General features: G+C 42.6%; 1 protein-coding gene across 2 annotated transcripts in view; it reads right to left on the bottom strand.

Moving 5' to 3' along the window:
* LOC143768685 (myeloid cell surface antigen CD33-like) overlaps positions 1-19,983 on the bottom strand; it is a 37,227-nt gene extending 17,244 nt beyond the window's left edge. The window contains exon 1 of one of the 2 annotated variants that reach the window (XM_077257331.1): positions 19,890-19,983. The gene's annotated coding sequence lies outside the window, so the exon portion shown is untranslated. The remainder of the gene's footprint in view (positions 1-19,889) is intronic. The other variant, XM_077257332.1, reaches the window with a different exon arrangement.
* Between the last annotated feature and the right edge of the window lie 1,855 nt (positions 19,984-21,838).

Raw genomic sequence — 21,838 nt, 5'->3', positions numbered from 1 at the left:
AACCACCATTTTTTTTTTAAAACCACTTAATGAGAGCCGGAAGGTTGAAGCTCAGCTTTATTTAGTTGAGGACAACACCAGGGAGGGGCAGAAGCCGTTAGTAGGCCCTAACCACCATTTTTTTTTTTTAAAACCACATAATGAGAGCCGGAAGGTTGAAGCTCAGCTTTATTTAGTTGAGGACAACACCAGGGAGGGGCAGAAGCCGTTAGTAGGCCCTAACCACCTTTTTTTTTTTAAAACCACATAATGAGAGCCGGAAGGTTGAAGCTCAGCTTTATTTAGTTGAGGACAACACCAGGGAGGGGCAGAAGCCGTTAGTAGGCCCTAACCACCTTTTTTTTTTTTAAAACCACATAATGAGAGCCGGAAGGTTGAAGCTCAGCTTTATTTAGTTGAGGACAACACCAGGGAGGGGCAGAAGCCGTTAGTAGGCCCTAACCACCATTTTTTTTTTTAAAACCACATAATGAGAGCCGGAAGGTTGAAGCTCAGCTTTATTTAGTTGAGGACAACACCAGGGAGGGGCAGAAGCCGTTAGTAGGCCCTAACCACCTTTTTTTTTTTAAAACCACATAATGAGAGCCGGAAGGTTGAAGCTCAGCTTTATTTAGTTGAGGACAACACCAGGGAGGGGCAGAAGCCGTTAGTAGGCCCTAACCACCTTTTTTTTTTTTAAAACCACATAATGAGAGCCGGAAGGTTGAAGCTCAGCTTTATTTAGTTGAGGACAACACCAGGGAGGGGCAGAAGCCGTTAGTAGGCCCTAACCACCATTTTTTTTTTTAAAACCACATAATGAGAGCCGGAAGGTTGAAGCTCAGCTTTATTTAGTTGAGGACAACACCAGGGAGGGGCAGAAGCCGTTAGTAGGCCCTAACCACCTTTTTTTTTTTTAAAACCACATAATGAGAGCCGGAAGGTTGAAGCTCAGCTTTACTTAGTTGAGGACAACACCAGGGAGGGGCAGAAGCCGTTAGTAGGCCCTAACCACCTTTTTTTTTTTTAAAACCACATAATGAGAGCCGGAAGGTTGAAGCTCAGCTTTATTTAGTTGAGGACAACACCAGGGAGGGGCAGAAGCCGTTAGTAGGCCCTAACCACCATTTTTTTTTTTAAAACCACATAATGAGAGCCGGAAGGTTGAAGCTCAGCTTTATTTAGTTGAGGACAACACCAGGGAGGGGCAGAAGCCGTTAGTAGGCCCTAACCACCATTTTTTTTTTTAAAACCACATAATGAGAGCCGGAAGGTTGAAGCTCAGCTTTATTTAGTTGAGGACAACACCAGGGAGGGGCAGAAGCCGTTAGTAGGCCCTAACCACCTTTTTTTTTTTTAAAACCACATAATGAGAGCCGGAAGGTTGAAGCTCAGCTTTATTTAGTTGAGGACAACACCAGGGAGGGGCAGAAGCCGTTAGTAGGCCCTAACCACCATTTTTTTTTTTAAAACCACATAATGAGAGCCGGAAGGTTGAAGCTCAGCTTTATTTAGTTGAGGACAACACCAGGGAGGGGCAGAAGCCGTTAGTAGGCCCTAACCACCTTTTTTTTTTTTAAAACCACATAATGAGAGCCGGAAGGTTGAAGCTCAGCTTTATTTAGTTGAGGACAACACCAGGGAGGGGCAGAAGCCGTTAGTAGGCCCTAACCACCTTTTTTTTTTTTAAAACCACATAATGAGAGCCGGAAGGTTGAAGCTCAGCTTTATTTAGTTGAGGACAACACCAGGGAGGGGCAGAAGCCGTTAGTAGGCCCTAACCACCTTTTTTTTTTTTAAAACCACATAATGAGAGCCGGAAGGTTGAAGCTCAGCTTTATTTAGTTGAGGACAACACCAGGGAGGGGCAGAAGCCGTTAGTAGGCCCTAACCACCTTTTTTTTTTTTAAAACCACATAATGAGAGCCGGAAGGTTGAAGCTCAGCTTTATTTAGTTGAGGACAACACCAGGGAGGGGCACACAGACAGACTCCTTTAGTAGGCCTGAAAAGCCTATTGCATTTTTCAAAATGGTAATTTGGAGCAGAAGGTTGAAGCTCAGCTTTATTTAGTTGAGGGCAACACCAGGGAGGGGCAGAAGCCGTTAGTAGGCCCTAACCAAAGTTGAAGGCCAAATGCAGTTTAATTTCTGATACTATAGGCCGAAAGCCAGAAGGTGGAAGTTCCGATTTAGACAGTGGAGCACAATTTGAATTAGGGACTGCAGACAGACTTAGTAGGCTGTCCCCTGTGGACCATGCATCCACCACATTAACCCATTGCGCCGTAATGGACACGTAATCTTCCGTGGCCATGCCTACAGGTCCATGCGTCTGTTGTCAGGTGCACCTTTGTACTCACAGATTGCCAGAGTGCATGGACAATGCGGTCTTCTACATGCTGGTGGAGGGTTGGGATGGCTTTTCTCGCAAAAGAAGTGTCGACTGGTTAGCTTGTAGCGTGGTACAGCGTAGTCCATCATGGCCTTATTAATAGTAAATAAAATATATAACTAGGCTCTATGAACTTTTAAATAGGTTCCAGGGGTACACGGGCAGCATTGGTGTGGTCAGTGGAGGAGTATTGCAAGTAGGGGCTGCAGACAGGCTATCAAAGGCCTAAAATAACAAACAGTAGGCAGTCATGGCAGTTTTACATCGGTTACATGGATACACAGGCAGGCACTCCAGGCAGCATTGTGGTCAGTGGAGGAGTATTGCAAGTAGGGGCCGCAGACAGGCTATCAAAGGCCTAAAATAACAAACAATAGGCTCATTGCAGTTTTACAGCGGTTACATGGATAGACGGGCAGGCAGCTTGGTGGTGGTGAGTGGAGGAGTATTTAAAGTAGGGACCGCAGACAGGCTTCAAAGGCCTAACATAAGAAAATGGGCTGGCTGTAGGCACTTCATAATTGGTTCCAGGGGTACACGGGCAGCAGTGGTCTGGTCAGTGGAGGAGTATTTAAAGTAGGGACCGCAGACAGGCTTCAAAGGCCTAACATAAGAAAATGGGCTGGCTGTAGGCACTTTATAATTGGTTCCAGGGGTACACGGGCAGCAGTGGTCTGGTCAGTGGAGGAGTATTTAAAGTAGGGACCGCAGACAGGCTATCAAAGGCCTAACATAACAAACAATAGGCTCATGATGGCAGTTTCACAGCGGTTACATGGATACACGGGCAGGCAGCTTGGTGGTGAGTGGAGGAGTATTTAAAGTAGGGACCGCAGACAGGCTATCAAAGGCCTAAAATAACAAACAATAGGCTCATGGCAGTTTCACAGCGGTTACATGGATACACGGGCAGGCAGCTTGGTGGTGGTGAGTGGAGGAGTATTTAAAGTAGGGACCGCAGACAGGCTTCAAAGGCCTAACATAAGAAAATGGGCTGGCTGTAGGCACTTTATAATTGGTTCCAGGGGTACACGGGCAGCAGTGGTCTGGTCAGTGGAGGAGTATTTAAAGTAGGGACCGCAGACAGGCTTCAAAGGCCTAACATAAGAAAATGGGCTGGCTGTAGGCACTTTATAATTGGTTCCAGGGGTACACGGGCAGCAGTGGTCTGGTCAGTGGAGGAGTATTTAAAGTAGGGACCGCAGACAGGCTTCAAAGGCCTAAAATAACAAACAATAGGCTCATGGCAGTTTCACAGCGGTTACATGGATACACGGGCAGGCAGCTTGGTGGTGGTGAGTGGAGGAGTATTTAAAGTAGGGACCGCAGACAGGCTTCAAAGGCCTAACATAAGAAAATGGGCTGGCTGTAGGCACTTTATAATTGGTTCCAGGGGTACACGGGCAGCAGTGGTCTGGTCAGTGGAGGAGTATTTAAAGTAGGGACCGCAGACAGGCTATCAAAGGCCTAACATAACAAACAATAGGCTCATGATGGCAGTTTCACAGCGGTTACATGGATACACGGGCAGGCAGCTTGGTGGTGAGTGGAGGAGTATTTAAAGTAGGGACCGCAGACAGGCTATCAAAGGCCTAACATAAGAAAATGGGCTGGCTGTAGGCACTTTATAATTGGTTCCAGGGGTACACGGGCAGCAGTGGTCTGGTCAGTGGAGGAGTATTTAAAGTAGGGACCGCAGACAGGCTATCAAAGGCCTAACATAACAAACAATAGGCTCATGATGGCAGTTTCACAGCGGTTACATGGATACACGGGCAGGCAGCTTGGTGGTGAGTGGAGGAGTATTTAAAGTAGGGACCGCAGACAGGCTATCAAAGGCCTAAAATAACAAACAATAGGCTCATGGCAGTTTCACAGCGGTTACATGGATACACGGGCAGGCAGCTTGGTGGTGGTGAGTGGAGGAGTATTTAAAGTAGGGACCGCAGACAGGCTTCAAAGGCCTAACATAAGAAAATGGGCTGGCTGTAGGCACTTTATAATTGGTTCCAGGGGTACACGGGCAGCAGTGGTCTGGTCAGTGGAGGAGTATTTAAAGTAGGGACCGCAGACAGGCTATCAAAGGCCTAAAATAACAAACAATAGGCTCATGGCAGTTTCACAGCGGTTACATGGATACACGGGCAGGCAGCTTGGTGGTGGTGAGTGGAGGAGTATTTAAAGTAGGGACCGCAGAAAGGCTTCAAAGGCCTAACATAAGAAAATGGGCTGGCTGTAGGCACTTTATAATTGGTTCCAGGGGTACACGGGCAGCAGTGGTCTGGTCAGTGGAGGAGTATTTAAAGTAGGGACCGCAGACAGGCTTCAAAGGCCTAACATAAGAAAATGGGCTGGCTGTAGGCACTTTATAATTGGTTCCAGGGGTACACGGGCAGCAGTGGTCTGGTCAGTGGAGGAGTATTTAAAGTAGGGACCGCAGACAGGCTATCAAAGGCCTAACATAACAAACAATAGGCTCATGGCAGTTTCACAGCGGTTACATGGATACACGGGCAGGCAGCTTGGTGGTCAGTGGAGGAGTATTTAAAGTAGGGACCGCAGACAGGCTATCAAAGGCCTAAAATAACAAACAATAGGCTCATGGCAGTTTCACAGCGGTTACATGGATACACGGGCAGGCAGCTTGGTGGTGAGTGGAGGAGTATTTAAAGTAGGGACCGCACACAGGCTATCAAAGGCCTAAAATAACAAACAATAGGCTCATGGCAGTTTCACAGCGGTTACATGGATACACGGGCAGGCAGCTTGGTGGTGAGTGGAGGAGTATTTAAAGTAGGGACCGCACACAGGCTATCAAAGGCCTAAAATAACAAACAATAGGCTCATGGCAGTTTCACAGCGGTTACATGGATACACGGGCAGGCAGCTTGGTGGTGGTGAGTGGAGGAGTATTTAAAGTAGGGACCGCAGACAGGCTTCAAAGGCCTAACATAAGAAAATGGGCTGGCTGTAGGCACTTTATAATTGGTTCCAGGGGTACACGGGCAGCAGTGGTCTGGTCAGTGGAGGAGTATTTAAAGTAGGGACCGCAGACAGGCTATCAAAGGCCTAACATAACAAACAATAGGCTCATGATGGCAGTTTCACAGCGGTTACATGGATACACGGGCAGGCAGCTTGGTGGTGAGTGGAGGAGTATTTAAAGTAGGGACCGCAGACAGGCTATCAAAGGCCTAACATAAGAAAATGGGCTGGCTGTAGGCACTTTATAATTGGTTCCAGGGGTACACGGGCAGCAGTGGTCTGGTCAGTGGAGGAGTATTTAAAGTAGGGACCGCAGACAGGCTATCAAAGGCCTAAAATAACAAACAATAGGCTCATGGCAGTTTCACAGCGGTTACATGGATACACGGGCAGGCAGCTTGGTGGTGGTGAGTGGAGGAGTATTTAAAGTAGGGACCGCAGACAGGCTTCAAAGGCCTAACATAAGAAAATGGGCTGGCTGTAGGCACTTTATAATTGGTTCCAGGGGTACACGGGCAGCAGTGGTCTGGTCAGTGGAGGAGTATTTAAAGTAGGGACCGCAGACAGGCTATCAAAGGCCTAACATAACAAACAATAGGCTCATGATGGCAGTTTCACAGCGGTTACATGGATACACGGGCAGGCAGCTTGGTGGTGAGTGGAGGAGTATTTAAAGTAGGGACCGCAGACAGGCTATCAAAGGCCTAACATAAGAAAATGGGCTGGCTGTAGGCACTTTATAATTGGTTCCAGGGGTACACGGGCAGCAGTGGTCTGGTCAGTGGAGGAGTATTTAAAGTAGGGACCGCAGACAGGCTATCAAAGGCCTAAAATAACAAACAATAGGCTCATGGCAGTTTTACAGCGGTTACATGGATACACAGGCAGCTTGGTGGTGAGTGGAGGAGTAGTGCAAGGAGTGTCTGTCCCAGTACTCCCAAAATATAAATAGATGTTAATGTCTCGCAAAACAACCAAAACAAAAAAAAAAGGTGGCATACTTAGGTACAGGGGTGGGCTCATCTACTGAGTTTCTGACATTGTAATTTGGCAGTAACTATTTAATGGTGCCAATATAGGACACAGACACAGACTACTTTAAGTTGCATCATAGATGTCTACAAATTTGTATTGTCAGTGCCAGACATTGAATGATGTCAGCGAATAGACTAAAGATTGGTGGAGCTGTGCGACATAATTTTGCACGTGGTAGAGCACATTTTGAGCTGGGGTAGGGGGGAACTCTCTTGAGGCCGGCGGGACCGCCCCAGGGCCCCTCATGTTACAACGGTGTGTCTGACGTTGGGTGCGCACCACCACCGCCAGAGACACTACATTGTACTATGAGGGACCCAGTAGCAATGCCGTCAACCAAAAGCGAGCACACCCACCTCTTCAGACAAACAGCAGTCTCACGGGTGCTTGCGCCAAGTCGCGATACCACGGCCCCGTGTGGGGAGTTTTGCCATTTAGGGAGGTGTAAACATGTCGTATGCTGTACAATCAGCTGCAGCAAATTAGACATTAGAAAAGTAATTCACAGGCAAGAGCTTTTCATAGGAAAGCTAGGTGTCGGCCGGGCAAGGTGGGGCAAAAGATTTCGAAATCCAGTTGTGGTTCATTTTAATGAATGTTAGATCGTCAACATTTTGGGTAGCCAGACGAGTCCTTTTTTCGGTTAATATTGAACCTGCAGCACTGAATACTCTTTCTGATAGGACACTTGCTGCCGGGCAAGCAAGCTCCTGCAATGCATATTCTGCCAATTCTGGCCAGGTGTCTAATTTGGAGGCCCAGTAATCAAATGGGAATGACGGTTGAGGGAGAACATCGATAAGGGATGAAAAATAGTTAGTAACCATACTGGACAAATGTTGTCTCCTGTCACTTTCAATTGATGCAGCAGTACCTGTCCTGTCTGCGGTCATAGCAAAATCACTCCACAACCTGGTCAGAAAACCCCTCTGTCCAACGCCACTTCTGATGTGTGCACCCCTAACACTCCTAGTCTGCTGCCCCCTGGAGCTTGTGTGAGAACGATCACGTGCGCTGTGTGCTGGGAATGCCTGAAGCAAACGGTCAACAAGAGTTGATTGTTTGGTTGCTAATATTAGTTCCAAGTTCTCATGTGGCATAATATTTTGCAATTTGCCTTTATAGCGTGGATCAAGGAGGCAGGCCAACCAGTAATCGTCATCGTTCATCATTTTCGTAATGCGTGTGTCCCTTTTTAGGATACGCAAGGCATAATCCGCCATGTGGGCCAAAGTTCCAGTTGTCAAATCTCCGGTTGTGATTGGTTGAGGGGCAGTTGCAGGCAAATCTACGTCACTTGTGTCCCTCAAAAAACCAGAACCCGGCCGTGACACGCAACCAATTTCCTGTGCCCCCGTGAAAGTTTCCGCATTAAAAATATACTCATCCCCATCATCCTCCTCGTCCTCCACCTCCTCTTCGCCCGCTACCTCGTCCTGTACACTGCCCTGACCAGACAATGGCTGACTGTCATCAAGGCTTCCCTCTTCCTCTGGTGCAGACGCCTGCTCCTTTATGTGCGTCAAACTTTGCATCAGCAGACGCATTAGGGGGATGCTCATGCTTATTACGGCGTTGTCTGCACTAACCAGCCGTGTGCATTCCTCAAAACACTGAAGGACTTGACACATGTCTTGTATCTTCGACCACTGCACACCTGACAACTCCATGTCTGCCATCCTACTGCCTGCCCGTGTATCCTCCCACAAATAAATAACAGCACGCCTCTGTTCGCACAGTCTCTGAAGCATGTGCAGTGTTGAGTTCCACCTTGTTGCAACGTCTATGATTAGGCGATGCTGGGGAAGGTTCAAAGACCGCTGATAGGTCTGCATACGGCTGGCGTGTACAGGCGAACGTCGGATATGTGAGCAAAGTGCACGCACTTTGAGGAGCAGGTCGGAGAACCCAGGATAAGTTTTCAATAAGCACTGCACCACCAGGTTTAAGGTGTGAGCCAGGCAAGGAATGTGTTTCAGTTGGGAAAGGGAGATGGCAGCCATGAAATTCCTTCCGTTATCACTCACTACCTTGCCTGCCTCAAGATCTACTGTGCCCAGCCACGACTGCGTTTCTTGTTGCAAGAACTCGGACAGAACTTCCGCGGTGTGTCTGTTGTCGCCCAAACACTTCATAGCCAATACAGCCTGCTGACGCTTGGCAGTAGCTGGCCCATAATGGGACAACTGGTGTGCAACAGTGTCATCTGCCGATGGAGTGGTTGGCCGACTGCGTTCTGTGGAAGAGCTGTAGCTTCTGCAGGAGGACGAGGAGGAGGAGGAGGGGGTGCGAACGCCTACAGCCAACTGTTTCCTAGACCGTGGGCTAGGCACAACTGTCCCTAAATTGATGTCGCCTGTGGACCCTGCATCCACCACATTCACCCAGTGTGCCGTGATGGACACATAACGTCCCTGGCCATGCCTACTGGTCCATGCATCTGTAGTCAGGTGCACCTTTGTACTCACAGATTGCCTAAGTGCATGGACGATGCGCTGTTTAACATGCTGGTGCAGGGCTGGGATGGCTTTTCTGGAAAAAAAGTGTCGACTAGGTAGCTCGTATCGTGGTTCAGCGTACTCCATCAGGGCTTTAAAAGCTTCGCTTTCAACTAAACGGTAGGGCATCATCTCTAACGAGATTAGTCTAGCTATGTGGGCGTTAAAACCCTGTGTACGCGGATGCGAGGATAAGTACTTCCTTTTTCTAACCAGAGTCTCATGTAGGGTGAGCTGGACTGGAGAGCAGGAGATCGTGGAACTTTCGGGTGTGCCGGTGTACATGGCAGACTGAGAGACGGTTGGAGACGGTATTGTTTCCGCCGGTGCCCTAGATGCAATATTTCCTCCTACTAAACTGGTGATTCCCTGACCCTGACTGCTTTTGGCTGGCAAAGAAACCTGCACAGATACTGCCGGTGGTGCGGAAAATGGTGGCCTTACAGTGACGGAAGGGATGTTGCGTTGCTGACTAGCTTCATTGGCCGAGGGTGCTACAACCTTAAGGGACGTTTGGTAGTTAGTCCAGGCTTGAAAATGCATGGTGGTTAAGTGTCTATGCATGCAACTAGTATTTAGACTTTTCAGATTCTGACCTCTGCTTAAGCTAGTTGAACATTTTTGACAGATGACTTTGCGCTGATCAGTTGGATGTTGTTTAAAAAAATGCCAGACTGCACTCTTCCTAGACTCGGATCCCTTTTCAGGGATTGCAGACTGAGCTTTAACCGGATGGCCACGCTGTCCTCCAACAGGTTTTGGCTTTGACACGCGTTTTGGGCCAGATACGGGCCCGGCAGATGGAACCTGTTGCGATGTTGATGCCTGCTGCGGCCCCTCCTCCACCTCCGCTTCTGAACTACTGCCGCCTGCACCCTGTTCCCCCAATGGCTGCCAATCGGGGTCAATAACTGGGTCATCTATTACCTCCTCTTCGAGCTCGTGTGCAACTTCGTCTGTGTCACTGTGTCGGTCGGTGGTATAGCGTTCGTGGCGGGGCAACATAGTCTCATCAGGGTCTGATTGTGGATCTGTACCCTGAGAGGGCAATGTGGTGGTCTGAGTCAAAGGAGCAGCATAGTACTCTGGCTGTGGCTGTGCATCAGTGCACTCCATGTCAGAATCTACTTGTAATGGGCATGGCCTGTTAAATGTTTCACTTTCTAAGCCAGGGACGGTATGTGTAAAGAGCTCCATGGAGTGACCCGTTGTGTCGCCTGCTGCATCCTTCTCTCTTGTTGTAGTTTTTGCTGAGGAGGACAAGGAAGCGACTTGTCCCTGACCGTGAACATCCACAAGCGACGCGCTGCTTTTACATTTACCAGTTTCGGAAGAGGAGGCAAAAGAGCTAGAGGCTGAGTCTGCAATGTAAGCCAAAACTTGCTGTTGCTGCTCAGCCTTTAAAAGCGGTTTTCCTACTCCCAGAAAAGAGAGCGTTCGAGGCCTTGTGTAGCCTGACGACGAAACTGGCTCCACAGCTCCAGACTTAGGTGGAATATTTTTATCCCCACGACCACCTGATGCTCCACTACCACTACCATCATTACCAGCTGACAATGAACGCCCACGACGACCTCTTGCACCAGACTTCCTCATTGTTTAAAAATCGTAACCAAACTAACTTTATTTGTTGCTGTCAAACAACTTACACGGTGAGCTATAACTTCAGTATGATTTCAATATCCCTTAACAGGTTGGTGAGACCACAAGGAAAATCAGGCACAATGTTACACACTCTGTTTTCTGTGACACCAAATCACAGAGATGACACACACGCAGGACTGTCACTCAAGCACTAATGTCAATATTAATCTCCCACCTAATTTATTTATTTTTTTTTCTCTGTGAGACTTTAGAAACCAAATAATATTTAAAAAAAAAACAAAAAAACAAGGCTTTCTATGGCCCACTGAATGAGAGATGGCACGCACAGGAGTGGCACACAAGCCCTGACTGAGGCCAATATTTTTCTCCCACTGATTGATGTAGTGTTTTTGTGTTGAGGTTGATTTTAAAACACAAATGAAGGAAAAAAATAAAAAGGCTTTCTATGGCCCACAATTAGAGAGAGAGGTGGCACACCCAGGAGTCAAGACTGGCACACAAGCTGAAATGGCAATATTACTCTCCCACTGTTTTTTTATGTATTTTTTTTTTATTTTCAGGGAGACTTTAGAAACCAAATAATATTTAAAAAAAAAAAAAAAAACAAGGCTTTCTATGGCCCACTGAATGAGAGGGACAGAGGTGGCACACCCAGGAGTCAAGACTGGCACACAAGCTGAAATGGCAATATTACTCTCCCACTGTTTTTTTATGTATTTTTTTTTTTTATTTTCAGGGAGACTTTAGAAACCAAATAATATTAAAAAAACCAAAAAATAAATAGGCTTTCTATGGCCCACTGAATGAAAGGGAGAGAGGTGGCACACCCAGGAGTCAAGACTGGCACACAAGCTGAAAGGGCAATATTACTCTCCCACTGTTTTTTTATGTATTTTTTTTTTTTATTTTCAGGGAGACTTTAGAAACCAAATAATATTAAAAAAACCAAAAAATAAATAGGCTTTCTATGGCCCACAATTAGAGAGAGAGGTGGCACACCCAGGAGTCAAGACTGGCACACAAGCTGAAATGGCAATATTACTCTCCCACTGTTTTTTTATGTTTTTTTTTTTTATTTTCAGGGAGACTTTAGAAACCAAATAATATTAAAAAAAAAACAAAAAAACAAGGCTTTCTATGGCCCACTGAATGAGAGGGAGAGAGGTGGCACACCCAGGAGTCAAGACTGGCACACAAGCTGAAATGGCAATATTACTCTCCCACTGTTTTTTTATGTATTTTTTTTTTTTATTTTCAGGGAGACTTTAGAAACCAAATAATATTAAAAAAACCAAAAAATAAATAGGCTTTCTATGGCCCACTGAATGAAAGGGAGAGAGGTGGCACACCCAGGAGTCAAGACTGGCACACAAGCTGAAAGGGCAATATTACTCTCCCACTGTTTTTTTATGTATTTTTTTTTTTTATTTTCAGGGAGACTTTAGAAACCAAATAATATTAAAAAAACCAAAAAATAAATAGGCTTTCTATGGCCCACAATTAGAGAGAGAGGTGGCACACCCAGGAGTCAAGACTGGCACACAAGCTGAAATGGCAATATTACTCTCCCACTGTTTTTTTATGTTTTTTTTTTTTATTTTCAGGGAGACTTTAGAAACCAAATAATATTAAAAAAAAAACAAAAAAACAAGGCTTTCTATGGCCCACTGAATGAGAGGGAGAGAGGTGGCACACCCAGGAGTCAAGACTGGCACACAAGCTGAAATGGCAATATTACTCTCCCACTGTTTTTTTATGTATTTTTTTTTTTTATTTTCAGGGAGACTTTAGAAACCAAATAATATTAAAAAAACCAAAAAATAAATAGGCTTTCTATGGCCCACTGAATGAAAGGGAGAGAGGTGGCACACCCAGGAGTCAAGACTGGCACACAAGCTGAAAGGGCAATATTACTCTCCCACTGTTTTTTTATGTATTTTTTTTTTTTATTTTCAGGGAGACTTTAGAAACCAAATAATATTAAAAAAACCAAAAAATAAATAGGCTTTCTATGGCCCACAATTAGAGAGAGAGGTGGCACACCCAGGAGTCAAGACTGGCACACAAGCTGAAATGGCAATATTACTCTCCCACTGTTTTTTTATGTTTTTTTTTTTTATTTTCAGGGAGACTTTAGAAACCAAATAATATTAAAAAAAAAACAAAAAAACAAGGCTTTCTATGGCCCACTGAATGAGAGGGAGAGAGGTGGCACACCCAGGAGTCAAGACTGGCACACAAGCTGAAATGGCAATATTACTCTCCCACTGTTTTTTTATGTATTTTTTTTTTTTATTTTCAGGGAGACTTTAGAAACCAAATAATATTAAAAAAACCAAAAAATAAATAGGCTTTCTATGGCCCACTGAATGAAAGGGAGAGGTGGCACACCCAGGAGTCAAGACTGGCACACAAGCTGAAAGGGCAATATTACTCTCCCACTGTTTTTTTATGTATTTTTTTTTTTTATTTTCAGGGAGACTTTAGAAACCAAATAATATTAAAAAAACCAAAAAATAAATAGGCTTTCTATGGCCCACAATTAGAGAGAGAGGTGGCACACCCAGGAGTCAAGACTGGCACACAAGCTGAAATGGCAATATTACTCTCCCACTGTTTTTTTATGTTTTTTTTTTTTATTTTCAGGGAGACTTTAGAAACCAAATAATATTAAAAAAAAAACAAAAAAACAAGGCTTTCTATGGCCCACTGAATGAGAGGGAGAGAGGTGGCACACCCAGGAGTCAAGACTGGCACACAAGCTGAAATGGCAATATTACTCTCCCACTGTTTTTTTATGTATTTTTTTTTTTTATTTTCAGGGAGACTTTAGAAACCAAATAATATTAAAAAAACCAAAAAATAAATAGGCTTTCTATGGCCCACTGAATGAAAGGGAGAGAGGTGGCACACCCAGGAGTCAAGACTGGCACACAAGCTGAAAGGGCAATATTACTCTCCCACTGTTTTTTTATGTATTTTTTTTTTTTATTTTCAGGGAGACTTTAGAAACCAAATAATATTAAAAAAACCAAAAAATAAATAGGCTTTCTATGGCCCACAATTAGAGAGAGAGGTGGCACACCCAGGAGTCAAGACTGGCACACAAGCTGAAATGGCAATATTACTCTCCCACTGTTTTTTTATGTTTTTTTTTTTTATTTTCAGGGAGACTTTAGAAACCAAATAATATTAAAAAAAAAACAAAAAAACAAGGCTTTCTATGGCCCACTGAATGAGAGGGAGAGAGGTGGCACACCCAGGAGTCAAGACTGGCACACAAGCTGAAATGGCAATATTACTCTCCCACTGTTTTTTTATGTATTTTTTTTTTTTATTTTCAGGGAGACTTTAGAAACCAAATAATATTAAAAAAACCAAAAAATAAATAGGCTTTCTATGGCCCACTGAATGAAAGGGAGAGAGGTGGCACACCCAGGAGTCAAGACTGGCACACAAGCTGAAAGGGCAATATTACTCTCCCACTGTTTTTTTATTATTTTTTTTTTTTTTTCAGGGAGACTTTAGAAACCAAATAATATTAAAAAAAAAAAAAAATAAATAGGCTTTCTATGGCCCACAATTAGAGAGAGAGGTGGCACACCCAGGAGTCAAGACTGGCACACAAGCTGAAATGGCAATATTACTCTCCCACTGTTTTTTTATGTTTTTTTTTTTTATTTTCAGGGAGACTTTAGAAACCAAATAATATTAAAAAAAAAACAAAAAAACAAGGCTTTCTATGGCCCACTGAATGAGAGGGAGAGAGGTGGCACACCCAGGAGTCAAGACTGGCACACAAGCTGAAATGGCAATATTACTCTCCCACTGTTTTTTTATGTATTTTTTTTTTTTATTTTCAGGGAGACTTTAGAAACCAAATAATATTAAAAAAAACAAAAAATAAATAGGCTTTCTATGGCCCACTGAATGAAAGGGAGAGAGGTGGCACACCCAGGAGTCAAGACTGGCACACAAGCTGAAAGGGCAATATTACTCTCCCACTGTTTTTTTATGTTTTTTTTTTTTTTTCAGGGAGACTTTAGAAACCAAATAATATTAAAAAAAAAAAAAAAAAAAAAAATAGGCTTGCTATAGCCCACTGAATGAGAGATAGCACACACAGCAGTGGCACACAAGCCCTGACTGAGGCCAATATTTTTCTCCCACTGATTGATGTAGTGTTTTTGTGTTGAGGTAGATTTTAGAACACAAATCACGGAAAAAATAAATAGGCTTTCTATGGCCCACTGAATGAAAGGGAGAGAGGTGGCACACCCAGGAGTCAAGACTGGCACACAAGCTGAAAGGGCAATATTACTCTCCCACTGTTTTTTTATGTATTTTTTGTTTTTTCAGGGAGACTTTAGAAACCCAATAATATTTAAAAAAAAAAATAAATAGGCTTTCTATGGCCCACTGAATGAGAGGGAGAGAGGTGGCACACCCAGGAGTCAAGACTGGCACACAAGCTGAAAGGGCAATATTATTCTCCCACTGTTTTTTTAGGTTTTTTTTTTTTTTTTCAGGGAGAATTAGAAACCAAATAATATTAAAAAAAAAAAAAAAAAATAGGCTTGCTATAGCCCACTGAATGAGAGATAGCACACACAGCAGTGGCACACAAGCCCTGACTGAGGCCAATATTTTTCTCCCACTGATTGATGTACTGTTTTTGTGTTGAGGTAGATTTTAGAACACAAATCACGGAAAAAATAAATAGGCTTTCTATGGCCCACTCAGTGAGAGATGGCACACACAGGGATGGCACTGTAGCAGAAATGCCAATCTTAATCTCCCACAAAAAAAAAAAACAAAAAAAAAAAAAAAACTGTCCTACAATTACTATCTCCCTGCAGTAATGTAAGCCAGGTATGGCAGGCAGCAATAGGAGTGGACTGATGCACAAATTAAATAAAAAGTGTGGAAAAACAGAAAAGATAGCTGTGCAGAAAGGAAGGAACAAGAGGATATGTGCTTTGAAAAAAGCAGTTGGTTTCCACAGTGGCGTACACACAGCAATACAGCTATCACGGAGCCTTCTAGGGCAGCCCAATGAGCTACAGCGCTGAGGGGAAAAAAAAAAAAAAATAGCTTCCACAGTCCCTGCACACCGAAGGTGGTGTTGGACAGTGGAAATCGCTGCAGCACAAGCGGTTTGGTGGTTAGTGGACCCTGCCTAACGCTCTCCCTGCTTCTGATGAAGCGGCAGCAACCTGTCCCTAAGCTCAGATCAGCAGCAGTAAGATGGCGGTCGGCGGGAACGCCCCTTTATAGCCCCTGTGACGCCGCAGACAGCAAGCCAATCACTGCAATGCCCTTCTCTAAGATGGTGGGGACCAGGATCTATGTCATCACGCTGCCCACACTCTGCGTTCACCTTCATTGGCTGAGAAATGGCGCTTTTCGCGTCATTGAAACGCGACTTTGGCGCGAAAGTCGCGTACCGCATGGCCGACAAGCACAGGGGTCGGATCGGGTTTCATGAGACGCCGACTTAGCCAAAAGTCGGCGACTTTTGAAAATGATCGACCCGTTTCGCTCAACCCTAGTGCTAGGTACGTAAAAACGCTGATATGGCAATGATATGGTAATGCTATTTATAATGGTCCCATGTTTAAGCATTGATCTATTTGCACTGTTTCTACTAACATGGGCATTTACTCTAATATTCCGTACATCTGCTAGTGATCTGGCTATGGGCTGGTGGTTTGGCCCAGTTTTGCTTGGCCGTGTTTACATGTGTGCCCTATTTTCCTGTGCCATACGGCCTGTTTTTGTCTGGTGTTTTTACTATTTGTAATAATAAAATTATATTTTATTGGACCTCATGGCTGTTAGTTCTTTGTTTCTTTTCTTTTGGTATATTGTGGCAGCTGGTCCTCATTGGTCCTGTATGCATATTTGTGCACTCCCAGTTTTGGGATGAGATATTGGTCATTCATAATCACTTTATTTAAATATGCTTGCTTCAATATTATTGTGCAAGATCCTGGCGTGGCCTAGCCAGTCTCCAGACCTGAAACCAGTAGGAAATCTTTGAAGGGAGCTGAAACTCAGTGTTGTCCAGCGACAGCCCCAAAACCTGGAAGATCTGGTGAAGATCTGTATGGAGGAGTGGGCCAAAATATTAAGTTCTGTCTTTCTATTGTATCAAATAGTTATTTCATTAAATAAAATGCAAATTAATTTTGTAACAATCATACAATTTGATTTTCTGTTTCTGTACAGGAAAAGTGTACCTACGATATAAATTACAGACCTCTCTCATCTTCAGCCAAAACGTCGCCATTTTGGGCTATTAAATAGTACTATTTTTTCACCTCCAACTGGTGTGCTGCCTCCATTTTATGTCTTTTATCTAACTATATATCTATTATCTCTCTATCATCTATCTATCTGTATTATCTATCTATCTATCATCTATTATCTATCTATTATCCATATATTATCTATTATCTATCTATCTATTATCTATCTATCTATCTATCTATTATCTATTTATTTATCTATCTATCTATTATCTATCATCTATCTATTATCTATTATGTATATATCTATTATCTATCTATCTATCTATCTATCTATCTATCTATTTATCATCTATCTATCTATTATCTATCTATTATCTATCTATCTATCTATCATCTATCTATTCTCTATCTATCTATCTATCTATCTATCTATCTTATCTATCTATCTATTATCTATCATCTATCTATTATCTATCTATTATCTATTATGTATCTATTATCTATCTATCTATTATCTATATTTTATCTATCTATCTATCTATCTATCTATCTATCTATTACCTATCTATCATCTATCTATTATCTATTTATCTAATTATCTTTTATCTATATATCTATTATCGATCTATTATCTATCTAACTACAGTACAGACCAAAAGTTTGGACACACCTTCTCATTTAAAGGTTTTTCCGTATTTTCATGACTGAAAATTGTACATTCACACTGAAGGCATCAAAACTATGAATTAACACATGTGGAATTATATACTTAACAAAAAAGTGTGAAACAACTGAAAATATATCTTATATTCTAGGTTCTTCACCTTTTACTTTGATGACTGCTTTGCACACTCTTGGCATTCTCTTGATGAGCTTCAAGAGGTAGTCACCAGGAATGGTTTTCACTTCACAGGTGTGCCCTGTCAGGTTTAATAAGTGGGATTTCTTGCCTTATAAATGGGGTTGGGACCATCAGTTGTGTTGTCCAGAAGTCTGGTGGATACACAGCTGATAGTCCTACTGAATAGACTGTTAGAATTTGTATTATGGCAAGAAAAAAGCAGCTAAGTAAAGAAAAACGAGTGGCCATCATTACTTTAAGAAATGAAGGTCAGTCAGTCCTAAAAATTCGGCAAACTTTGAAAGTGTCCCCAAGTGCAGTGGCAAAAACCATCAAGCGCTACAAAGAAACTGGCTCACATGAGGACCACCCCAGGAAAGGAAGACCAAGAGTCACCTCTGCTTCTGAGGATGTTTATCCAAGTCACCAGCCTCAGAAATCGCAGGTTAATAGCAGCTCAAATTAGAGACCAGGTCAATTCCACACAGAGTTCTAGCAGTAGACACATCTCTACAACAACTGTTAAGAGGAGACTTTGTGCAGCAGGCCTTCATGGTAAAATAGCTGCTAGGAAACCACTGCTAAGGACAGGCAACAAGCAGAAGAGACTCGTTTGGGCTAAAGAACACAAGAAATGGACATTAGAGCAGTGGAAATTTGTGCTTTGGTCTGATGAGTCCAAACTTGACATCTTTGGTTCCAACCACCGTGTCTTTGTGCGACGCAGAAAAGGTGAACAGATGGACTCTACATGCCTGGTTCCCACCGTGAAGCATGAAGGAGGAGGTGTGATGGTGTGGGGGTGCTTTGCTGGTGAGACTGTTGGGGATTTATTCAAAATTGACGGCACACTGAACCAGCATGGCTACCACCGCATCTTGCAGCGGCATGCTATTCCATCCGGTTTGCGCTTACTTGGACCATCATTTATCTTTCAACAGGACAATGACCCCAAACACATCTCCAGGCTGTGTAAGGGCTATTTGACCAAGAAGGAGAGTGATGGGGTGCTACGCCAGATGACTTGGCCTCCACAGTCACCAGACCTGAACCCAATCGAGATGGTTTGGGGTGAGCTGGACCACAGACTGAAGGCAAAAGGGCCAATAAGTGCTAAGCATCTCTGGGAACTCCTTCAAGATTGTTGGAAAACCATTCCCGGTGACTACCTCTTGGAGCTCATCAAGAGAATGCCCAGAGTGTGCGAAGCAGTCATCAAAGCAAAAGGTGGCTACTTTGAAGAACCTAGAATATAAGACATAATTTCAGTTGTTTCACACTTTTTTGTTAAGTAAATAATTCCACCTGTGTTAATTCATAGTTTGATGCCTTCAGTGTGAATGTACAATTTTCATAGTCATGAAAACACAGAAAAATCTTTAAATGAGAAGGTGTGTCCAAACTTTTGGTCTGTACTGTATATATTATCTATTATTTATATATTATCTATCTATTATCTATCTATTTATCTATTATCTATAATCTTTCTATCTATATGTAAATCTAGTTTAAATGTGTTGTAAAAAAAGGAAAATATCATAGAAAATGTTGAAAAACCTCAAAGGTATGCACTGGCATACAGACTGCTGGGCATGCAGCATGTAAGCACACGTTCACACTAGCCACTGAACAGAAAAAACAAAGCCGAAAACATAATAATTAAATACTCTGCAGTAAATAAACAGCATAGTGCATGAAAATAATATACAGTATTTAGTTACCATGTTTTTTGATAAAAAAAAATACAAGAGTCAATTCACCTCTGAGTCTTCACAGTAAAAACCACAAAAGGAGGAAAAAAGAGAAAACACCAAAAAATAAAAGATATCCTGTAATTGGGATATTCCTAACTCTAATATTAAAACCTTACCGTTTTTCAAGTGACGTACATGTACAGTGGGGGAAAATAAGTATTTGATCCCTTGCTGATTTTGTAAGTTTTCCCACTGACAAAGACATGAACAGTCTATAATTTTATGGGTAGGTTAATTTTAACAAGCAACTGTTGGTGCGATAGTAAGAAAATGGAAGAAATATAAAATGGCTGTCAATCGACATCGATCTGGGGCGCCATGCAAAAATCTCACCACGTGGGGCATCATTGATCATGAGGAAGACGAGAGAACAGATTAGACTGTTCATGTCTTTGTCAGTGGTCAAACTTACAAAATCAGCAAGGGATCAAATACTTATTTCCTCCACTGTAGATAAGGGTGGAGATGGGCTACTATGGACGATAAGTGGACATATAGCAAATAGAACAATCTATATATAAAGGTAAAGAACAATCTGCACTCACCTTGTAAAGTATATAATATTAGAGGTATAAAGCCGGGCACCGGTGACCACCGCTCTGTACTGTTCCGAGCACAATGGAGTCTGACTCTTCAATCTTCCGATTGCTTTACTCACCATCATGTTCTTCGTTCTACTCATTGCTTAACATGTCTGCATATTGTAATTTCCTACTGGGCAATCTTCCGTCACTTCCTCTTTTCTTTTATATGTCTTCATGATTTCATTTGTGAATTTTCAGATCCCATTATAATAGCGTTAGTTATCATTTACTTATGATATTTATAAGAACAAGTAATGAAATCAAAGTTTTAGGAGGTTTTAAAAATGAATTTGTGGTTTCGTGCAAATATCACAGACTTTTGCTGTTGGACCCTTGTTGCAACCTGTTTAATTGTTCTGGTCTGTGCTAATGCCATGCTGATGTCATGTGTAATGTAAGTGTATAATGTTGCAACTAATTTGTAACAGTTCTAATGACGTTCTGGGATTGATGTGTGCATTATCACATTTTGTATAGGGTTATTGCCCGAGGTCCAACATGCTCTGGTAGAAATGTGAACTGTCTGAAGTGATTAATAATGAGCATAAATAGTTAACACACTGATCTGCTGTATGAAGTTGTGCTCTTTGAGCTTAGATGTTGATTTCAGACAGTGGCTACATAGGAGCAGGTATAATGCTTCCACCTGTAGTTCAGTGGTTTTAGTGTACCCCAGGAGGAAGAGATAATCCTTCCTGGATGAACGAGCTGCCATTAAATAGAGAAAGTTAGAAATGCCACCATAGAAGGGAGGGGTGCAAAGAAGCTTATTTCTATAAATAGTGTATGCACTACAGGGCAAAGTTAGCCACCAAAAGAGTGAAGAATAGATACAACTGAAGGGAACGCAGAGCTTTATTCCTGACTGTGAGGTCTGTTACAAGACAAGTGTCTGAAGCCTTAGTGTGATTATATTAAAGCATTAATGTGAAAGGGACAAGAAGACAATGCCTGTGTCAATGAAGTGCTGCTGAAGTATTTGCCAGCAATTTGTCAAGTATGAGCAAAATAGATGCAACTGAAGGGAATATAGAGTTTTATTCCTGACTGTGAGGTCTGCTACAAGACAAGTGTCTGAAGCCTTAGTGTTAAAACATTAATGTGAAAGGGACAAGAAGACAATGCCTGTGTCAATGAAGTGCTGCTGAAGTATTTGCCAGCAATTTGTCAAGTATGAGCAAAGTGTAGCTATTTTTTATTATTCTGCTATAAAATAGCTGTCTACCCCTGTTCAAGCCTGCTACTAAATTGGATTCAGGTGAATCCAGATTATTTTTCTAAAAAAAATTGACCGAAAGAGAAAAACTAAGTACACCCTTTGTCAATTAAATGGTTTTATTCATCAGGACAGAAAAAATAAGTACACCCCATAAATCAATAGTTTAAAGAATAAACTTTAGCAGCAATAACATGCAGTAATGGTTTTCTTTTATGACTTCATCATTCCGTCAAATAATTCTGGAGGATTTTTGGACCAATTTTCTTTACAATTTTTTAAGTTTGTTAGGGTCTTTCTTAGGGTCCAACCAATATTTCAATTGGATTGCTGTCTGGAATCTGATTGGGCCATTGCAACACTTTAACTTTTTCTTTTTCAGCTGTTATGGTGTAGATTTACTGGTGTGCTTTGACCTAGTTTCATCCAAGTTTTAGCTTTTGGATATATGGTCTCACAATTCATTTTAAAATACATTGATCTACAGAGAAGATCATGGTCAACTCAATGACAATATATGTCGAAACAGCAGCTTAAGGGAAAGTCAGCACAGTAGAAAAATACAATCCAAGCTTCATAAGTTTAAGAAATAACTTTTTCAACCATGTGATTGTAAATGCTTTTTCCCCTCATTCCTTTTGGTTGCTTTATTTGGAATATGTTGAACAAAGATGAATGGATCGATCCATATAGG

The sequence above is a fragment of the Ranitomeya variabilis genome, chromosome 4, assembly GCF_051348905.1.
Source record: "Ranitomeya variabilis isolate aRanVar5 chromosome 4, aRanVar5.hap1, whole genome shotgun sequence".
Taxonomy (NCBI): domain Eukaryota; kingdom Metazoa; phylum Chordata; class Amphibia; order Anura; family Dendrobatidae; genus Ranitomeya; species Ranitomeya variabilis.
The sequence above is the reverse complement of the archived record's forward strand: the minus strand, read 5'-3'. Positions and strand labels throughout refer to the sequence as shown.